The sequence below is a fragment of the Apium graveolens genome, chromosome 4, assembly GCF_009905375.1.
Source record: "Apium graveolens cultivar Ventura chromosome 4, ASM990537v1, whole genome shotgun sequence".
In the NCBI taxonomy this organism is placed as follows: Eukaryota; Viridiplantae; Streptophyta; class Magnoliopsida; order Apiales; family Apiaceae; genus Apium; species Apium graveolens.
In genome coordinates this window covers 73349907-73359454 of record NC_133650.1, presented here as the reverse complement: position 1 = coordinate 73359454, position 9548 = coordinate 73349907, and the positions used below count along the sequence as shown (strand labels likewise).

The 9548-nt window shown below is 37.2% G+C and overlaps 1 non-coding gene across 1 annotated transcript; it reads left to right on the top strand.

Annotated features, from left to right (window-relative positions):
• The first annotated feature begins 2403 nt into the window (after positions 1-2403).
• LOC141722947 (small nucleolar RNA R71) lies at positions 2404-2510 on the top strand. Its single transcript, XR_012575945.1, has one exon. It is a non-coding gene; the product is annotated as a small nucleolar RNA R71 (small nucleolar RNA).
• The last annotated feature ends 7038 nt before the right edge of the window (positions 2511-9548 follow it).

The following is a 9548-nucleotide window of genomic DNA, read 5'->3' as shown; positions in this document are numbered from 1 at the left end:
TTTAGTATATAATTTGGTTGTTTGTTGGATGTTCATTTGGTATTTTTGCTTTTTCTGGGTTTATGCACAAATGGATAGGCTTATTTTTAAAAAAATAAGAACTCAAACATCGGTTCTTGTTATAAAACTGATGTGAATCAACTAAAAACACATCACCTACTCAAACTAAAAATGATGTTTAAACCAACAAAACAAATCAAATTATTAAAAAGAAAATGATGCCTAAAATGTTAAAACACATCGCTTTGTGCAAGTATATAAAAGTAAAACAAAAGAAAACCGATGTTAAAGTAGAAGTTTCACATCGCTTCCTCAAACAGAACTGATGTTATAATACATGTCTAACATCGGTTTAGCAAATGAACCGATGTAAAATACAGACTAAGACATCGATTTGTTTAAGAATCTGATGTCTATCAATTAAAAGTGCTTCTATATTATATGTTTAAAGTGCTATTTAACCTCCTAAATACCATGTTTGACAATCTAGTTTTAACATTTTATTCAAAAAAGGGCTAATTATACATCAGTTTGCTAAAAAAACCGATGTCTGTGTACATCTTTAACATCGGCTAAAAACTGATGTTAAAGACCCCTACCTTTCTCTACATATGCGAATATATCGGTTTTAAGAAAAAAGACATCGGTTTATAACCGATGTCTAAGGGCATTTTTCTAGTAGTGAACTGATTCCCCTATTAAGGATCTCTCTAAGGCATCTGACTTTGGCAATTGCTCAGGCTGTGAATTTACTATAGAGTCGACCCACTCTACTTTAAAGCACTCCTCTTTAGCTATGGGTAACTTTATTTCTTTGAACACATTAAAAGTGACCTTTTGATCGTAAACCTTCATCGAAAGCTCTCCTTTTTGCACATCGATCATAGTTCGGCCTGTAGCCAAGAATGGTCTTCCCAAGATAATGGGAATATTTTTATCTTCCTCGAAATCAAGAATTACAAAGTCAGCAGGGAAGATGAGTTTATCCACCTTGACCAAGACATCCTCCACTATACCTCATGGATAAGTGATGGAACGGTCAGCTAGTTGCAATGACATGTATGTTGGTTTCGGATCAGGCAGACCAAGCTTCTTGAAGATAGATAAGGGCATCAGATTGATGCGAGCTCCTAAATCACATAAACACTTGTTGAACGACAAGTTTCTGATGGTGCAAGGAATAGTGAAGCTTCCAGGATCTTTAAGCTTCGGAGGAAACTTTTGTTGCAACATAGCACTGCATTCCTCCATTAGAGCAATGGTCTCTAAGTCATCGAGCTTCACTTTCCGAGAGAGAATAAATTTCATAAACCTCGCATAGCTAGGCATCTGTTCAAGAGCTGCAACGAAAGGTATGTTGATATGAAGTTTCTTGAACACCTCCAAAAACTTCTCAAACTGCTTATCCAGCCTTTTCTTCTGCAGCCTCTTAGGAAAAGGAGGTGGAGGATAGATCTGTTTATCCCCTGTATTACCCTCAAGAGGAGTGTGTTCCACAGTAGTCTTCCTTGGTTCCACCTCTGCTTCCTTTTGCGCTTCTTCTTCAGCCACAACTATATTTTCTGAAACTTGAGATTTTTCAGGCCCTTCGTCTTACTGAATTTGGGGGTTTGGGACCTTTCCAGACCTTAAGGTGATGGCGTTCACCTGTTCTTCAACTTCCCTCTTGCCTGGATTTGTTTCTGTATCACTAGGAAGCGTTCCTGGCGGTCGATTCAATAAGGCATTAGCAATTTGCTCTATTTGGTTCTCCAGAGTCTTGATAGAAACAACCTGGCTTTGGCATATAAGAGCCTGGTTTTTGTACATAAGCCGCAACTCCTCCAATTCAGATTTTTCATTCGAAGATAGACATGCACCATGAGTTTGTTGTTTTGGTGTAATTTGTTGCTGAAAACCAGGAGGGTTGAATAGCTTATTTCCAAACTGCTGGAATGGCTATTGCATCACATTCGGATTGTTGCTCCAGCTGAAGTTAGGATGATTCCAGTTGTCAGGATGATAAGTGTCTGGAACTGGTTGCTGCGATCTCTGAAAGTTGCTCACAAACTGAGCTGAGTCACTAGATATAGCGCATTGCTCCGTCACATGCAGACATGCACACTCACAAACACTAATTATCTGCTTAACACCATAGTTAGACAGAGAATCGATCTTTATAGACAACACCTTTATTTGAGCAGTGATAGTCGTAGCTGTATTCACTTCAAGAACTCCTGCTACCTTGCCCTATGGACATCTCTGGGTTGGATACTAATATTCATTAGCAGCCATCAGTTCAATTAGATCATAAGCTTCCTCATAGCTCTTTGCCCATAATGCTCCGCCTAATGCTGCATCGAGCATGGGTCTGGACTGTGCTCCAAACCCATTATAAAATAATTGATGATCATCCAATCAGGCATTCCATGATGAGGACACTTCCTAAGCATCTCCTTGTAGCGCTCCCAAGCTTCACATAGCGATTCTCCCGTTTGCTGCGCAAATTGAGTAATAGCATTCCTGAGTGCAGCTGTCTTCGTTATAGGGAAGAATTTAGTAAGAAACTTCTGAGCAAGATCTTCCCAAGTAGTAATCGAACCAGCTGGTAGAGAGTGTAACCAGCTCTTAGCCTTGACCCTCAGAGAGAATGGGAACAGTCTTAGCTTCATAGCATCTTCAGAAACACCGTTGAACTTGAAGGTGTCGCAGATCTCAATGAAATCCCTAATGTACATATTGGGATCTTCCTTTGAAGAACCCCCAAACTGGATTAAATTTTGCACCCATTGAATTATGTCAGGCTTGATCTCAAAGGTTTTAGCTGTGATAGCTGGCCGTACAATGCTAGATTGAATGTCATTGATCTTGGGTTGTGAAAAATCCATCAAGGCTTTCATTCGTGCTGCTGGATCTCCCATTATAATAAGTACCTGAGACACAAACAAATAAACCGTAAAGGTAAAAGAATCTGAGTCAGTGAACTTTAACGACCACTGATGACAAGCACATAAACTAAAAATTAACACCGAGTCCCCGATAGCGGCGCCAAAAACTTGTTAGGGTGAAAACACACGCTAATATTCACGCAAGTATACGTGTTCGCAAGTAGTATAAGATATAAATCAGATTCGTTCCCACAGAGACTGGTTTAGGTTAAGTTCAATTTATGCACCTATGCAACAATGTACGGTTATCGCTCAATGCTAAGACAAATAACAAATTGGGTTTTGATTAAACTAAGTGATTATACTAAATAACATTAACTAAGAGAATTGAGGTTGAATTACTATATATGACAAACATGGGATCCTAACTTCATTAAATACTTCATTCAATAGCCTTTTTGTTCTCAACCTTAGCATGCAATGGTGATAACACTAATCAGATAACACGAAACTAGTAAACGCCAACTTTCATTGTACGAATACCCTACTACCAAGCATCCACAAAAGAGATAGAAGTTGAATAGACACCAATTATGCTTAGTCCTTATATATCTATAAGAATTGAAAACATAAAGGTTTAATGCGCAAGTTATCGATCGTGATTACATAGGGCAAGTAAGATGGTTAAAATTACCTACGAATCATGCATAACAAATACATGAACCTATGCTAGCATGGCAAGTTCTAAATCTCTAAATCCACTGTTGCTTTAGAAGAGATTAACACACTATCTTATATGTTAGCTATGCACATAAGACGAATAAGCACAACCAATACTAGGATATCATACAATCACCACACACCAAGATATCGAAACAAATTAATTATTGAAATCCATAATTAAATCCGCTAGATTCCCATGATAACGATTAGCCCATAATAGAACTTATCGTCACCATGGGTTCATATGAAAGCATGGTATAAAACAAGGTCTTAATAAACTGAATAATAATCAAAGTACGAATATAAAAAGTCTAGGTTCAATAAGAATGAAAACCAGCATCCAAAATTACAACTATTTTCAAAGAATCACAAGTACAAAATAAGATCTTCTTTTTTGGAGTTGTTTTGTGCTTCTAGGTCTTCTCCTTGATCTCCCAATCTTCCCGGATGATGAAAACCCTTTTTTTAAGTATATATAAGCCTCTAGTGGACCTGTACCTTTAAAATTATCAAATTCCACTCAAAAAAGGCTTTTTCAGCGAAATCAGCGAAATTAGTCGCGCATCAGTAGGCGGTCGCGCGCAGGTCTGACGTGGCCGCGTGTCAGCACGCGGTCGCGTGCACTTCTGACGGGGCCGCGTGGGCGGCTTTTCGAAAATTCCGATTAATCTTATTTTGGCCATAACTTGAGTTCTACTCGTCAGAATTAGGCGATTCAACTGCCCACGCGAAGCTAACAAGATTCTCTACAACTGGCCTTGGATTCCAAATCTGATCACTTTTCATCATATTTCCTTTAAAAACTCCTTTCTTCAATTAACTGATATCTTAAATGCAATAACACAAAAACACATCAAAATACCAACAACTTGAGTCCAAAACACCAATTTAAGCTTGTAATAAAGTATTCCAAGTGGATATAAAATCCACTTATCATGGGGTTATCTTATACGTTAAAATCCTTGTTTGCCACTTTATTATGTTATGGGTTCCTTCTTTCTTGATGGCGACCTCCTTGACTATCATATTCATGGTTTGCCCTAAATCTTATTCCTCAACCTATGGCTTTCATCTAAGATCCCGTCCTTATGCTTTTGAACATTTGGAACCCAAATTATTAGGAATGCCTCATTATTCCCTTATCAACTTTCTCGGTATTAATCTCTTCTCTATTCATTGGCTCTCTGCCTTCATTCATCACTTTTTCTTGTCACAATATGATCTTTTCCAATAACTCGGCCTGTATTACAATCTCAAACAGCTTTTCAGTACCGGCTCCGGTTACCTTTACTTTTATTTCCATTTTCTCAAATTCTCTTATCAACTCTCCCAAAGACATTATGATCTTGAGTCTCTCCTTTCTACTAAGGGCGTTAGCCACCATATTGGCTTTCCTTGGATGATAAAGAATCTCATAACCGTAATCCTTGATTAGCTCTAACCACCTCCTCTGGCGCATGTTGAGCTCTTTCTGCGTGGAAATATACTTGAGCTCTTATGGTTTGTGTAAATCTTGCACTTCTATCCATACAAGTAGTGCCTCCAATCTTTAGGAAAAAACTATTGCCGTGAGCCCAAGATCATGGGTGGGATGTCGAATTTTATATTCCCTTAATTATCTTGACTCGTACGCGATTAACTTGTTATGCTGTATAAGAAGCACCCTAATTCCTTATGCAAAGCGTCACTACAAATCATAAAATCTACTTTTCCATCCGGAAAAGCCAACATAGGGGCCGTCACCAATCTTTGCTTCAGTTCTTGAAAGCTGTTCTCGCTTTTTTCTGTCCATTCGAACTTCTCAGTCTTACAAGTAAGCCGCGTTAAAGGGACATCTATCTTTGCAAACTTGAACGAACCTATAGTAATAATTGTCCAATCCTACCTCTGGTAGTCGCCTAACCACGGTCATCAATTCCTTAACGGTCCTTTCTTCATTCTGGTCAGGATCCTTCTCAGCAATAATCTCTTTTGGGATAACAACCTTAATTGCTACTTCCTTAATATGAACATCATCTGGTCCCTCGTTAGGGTGCTCCATTGGATCCACAATCTGATCCCCAATATATAGTAAAACATCATCGTATTATTATTCTTGAACTTCAGGGTTCAGAGTCCCAATACCATATACGATAATGAACCACGCTTCTATCATGATATTTATAAGGCTTCACATAAGAGTTTTAACTGTCAGTACTACGTTAGGTAGTCTGACTATGAACTTTGCAATAGTTCTTATTATCTTAGTGAACTTCTTATCTTAATGTCGCATCATCTCTGAGGTTTATAACGTTTAGCTCTTATACCATTTCTGTAACACCCCCAAATCCAGGGTCGGGGATCCGGGTTGTCACGAGTTCCATTTCCCTTAATAACACTCAATCTTAATAAACAACCAACTACTGCGTATTGTGACCCCATAATATACACACACACCACAAGTTATAGTCTCAGAGATGAATACCGAAAATAACACAAGTCCTTTTATTCCACAATTATAAGTCATTACACCTCAAAAGGGTTTCTGAATAGATTTCCATAATCTTTGCCATTATTTCAATTCGTAAATATACATAAGTCTGGTACATCAAAAGTTGAAAGCCTACCCTAGTGGTAGTTCCTACCTCAGCTACAGCGGCATAAACGCCTACAGGAAACTGCGGAACATTTCCTATCTGCTCATGAATTGGGAGCTTGGTCCTGTTCATCTTGTCTAGTTGTTGTTGTGTGATGAAAAAATAAAGCAAGGGTGAGCAACAAGCCCACCAAAATAACATGTATTGTAATTAACAATATATGAGCCTTCTCATAGTACTCATGAAAGTCTTGGTCAAGAAGAAATGAACCAAGTTTGATATCTTAATGCGTCGAAGTCGCAAAATATTCAGTATATATATACATATATACTTTTCAAAATCTTTGAAATCCTCTGACATGTATAATATACACAGACTTTCAGTTTATAACTGTATAAAAATATCGTTGCAAGGTGATCTCATATATCTAACCTTGTCTCAACATTTTTCTGAAAATCTTTGTCATGCATAAGATAATTATTAACTAGATATAAGTTGAAAAGATGAAGTTACAAGATACTCCAATATACTTATATCTTTTCCGAATACTACTCGAACTACCACCGTTCAAGCTATAATCAGTTTCAAAAGTTCATCACATAGATGAGACTACAAGATAAGACTTGAATAAATTCAATCTTTGAAATATCATTCAAAAGAAATGAATTTACGGAATACTTCATTAAGTCCCGATATATATACACACCTATATATATATCTCATACTTTCCTTTAAAACCTCTGTTATGAAAAGTATAAACAGAGTTATAATACCCAATGAATTTGGAAAGAAGAAAAACTTTGGCATAAACCCGATATCTTGCTGATAAGGCAAAGATACCCATTAAGTAACCTTTTCTATTAGTAGATGGATGAACCCCCCACCGGTCATCACCCTGGCCGCATTAGGACCTTGTGTTGGACCGCCACCCGGCCTCTTACGCATTGATGGACTGCCACCCAGCCACTTACACTTTGATAGACCATACCCCGTCATGTCGCTTATACCGACTCATTTAGAAGGACTTACTTCCCGAATGTTGGGCAAGTAATCAAAATCTCTTTATCAAATCAGCAACCTCGTTGTGAATATAAAATACACCACAGAGCCGGATCCCTTAAGTTTTGAGCGAGTATTTATATCCCCTTCGAAAGGAAGATCTTAAATTTAAAAATGAGTTTTGGGAACCGTTCTAACTTTTAAAATCATTTTGAAGACTCCAAAACATTTTTGAAAGCGTTTGGAATAAGGATGATTTATTAGAATAAATGAATTCCAAGATAATCAAAGAATATATGAATATTGTGCTATAAATAATATTCCAATAATGAATAGATTTTATCAAAGCAAATGAAGTAAAAGTTTTGAAAATAACTTTCTGAAAATATTTAAGGTAAGAATGATTGACGATATCAATCATTTCTCGAGTACTTGGCGAATACGAAACATTATTCTTTAAGAAAATAAAGAATATTATTTAATAAAATAAATAGAGTCAATAGCCTTCAAATGAATATTCAAACTAATATTCACTTATAATTTAAAACTATCGAATAAACATTATTGTTGAGTGGCATTTATGACACTTTATTATGCTCTAATAAGCTTCGAATTGATGCATTTATGCTCCAGTTGTTAAGTGTTTAATGTGTTTTCTACTATTTTTGCATTTCAAGCATTATCTAGGTAATCAGGTGAATTAGCATTGTTTTGGTGCTAATTTGGTGTCAATGTGGTGTTGGAATAAAAGCTCGTGGAAAGCCGGCTCGAAGCAGCAAGGAAAAAGATGAAATCTGATTTTTTCCCAGAAAGATGGCACGCCCGCGCTATGATAGCGCGCAGCCGCTCCGGGATTCCAGATAGGCAGCGCACCCTCCCTGTGATAGCGTGCGGCCACGCCGGTGCGAGAGACGTACCAGAGCGCAAGGAGAGCCGTAAGAAGACCATTTTAGCACGGATTCGACGAAGACAGAGAAGTTCTTGTTTTTACTTGTGAATCTTTGTTCTAAGTTATAACTTGGATGCTAGTTTTCTTACTTGTTAACTTTCACTCTTCTTTCGTACTTGGTTTTGTTATTTAAGTATAAAGACTACGTTTATTATACCATGCTTTCATCGGAACCCACGTTGATGATGAGTCCAATTATGGGCTAATCGTTATCGTGGGGTTCTGGCGGATTTATTTATGAATTTCTTTAGTTAAATTGTTTATATACCTTAGTGTGTGGTGATTGTATGACAACCTAGTATTGGTTGTGCTTATTCGTCTTATAAGAGTCGCGAACTTGTAAGATAGCATGTTAATTCTTAATGAAGCGATAGTGAGTTTAAGGATTTAAAATTTGCCATGCTAGCATAGGTTCATGTGTTATTGTTATGCATGATTCTTAGGTAATTTTACCCATCTTACTTGCCCTATATAATCATGATAGATAACTTGTGCTTTAAACCATTATATTGTCAAATTCGATAGACATATAGGGTGTCAATATAATTGGTGTCTATTCAGCTTCTATCTCTTTTATGGATGTCTGGTAGTATGTTATTCGTGCAACGAAAGTTGGCGATTAGCAGTTTCGTGTTATCTGATTAGTGTCATCACCATTGCATGCTAAGGTTAAGAACAATAAGGCTATTGAATGAAGTATTTAATGAAGTTAGAATCCCATGTTTTTCTCATATAATATACAACTCTCTTTACTCTCTTAGTTATAATCATTAGTTCAATTCATAGTATAAATAACCCCAAAATTGTTATCGTTTTAGCATTGGATAATAATCATATCATCGGTGCATAGGTGCATAAATTACATAGTTAACCAACGCCAGTCTCTGTGGGAACGAACTAGAAAAGATTTTATATTACTTGCAAACGCGTATACTTGCATGAATGATTAGCGCGTGTTTAGCCCTAACAAGTTTTTGGCACCGCTGCTGGGGACTATAGTATTAACTTTTAGTTTATATCATCAGTGATCGTTAAAGTTCATTGACTCGGACATTGTTACTTACACACTCTTTTTTCATGTTGTATTTCAGGTAATCTAGCGATCGTTTATGCAAATGCGTTCATGAGTTCGTAGGAGAATTCTGGAAAAAGACGAGAAAGAAGTTGTAGTAGAACATAGGGAAGATTTTAAGGATGAAGAGAAAGTAGCTGAAGAAGAGAAAATCGAATAACGACCTTTATTAGAGATGGAGGATCAAGCAGACAATTCTAAGGCTTTAATGGACTTTTCTAAGCCTAAGATCAATGACATTCAGTCAAGCATCATCAGGCCAGCCATCAAGGCTAACACTTTTGAGATCAAGTCGAGCACGATTCAGATGATACAGAACTCAGTTCAGTTTGGGGGTAATCCTACTGAAGACCCAAACATGC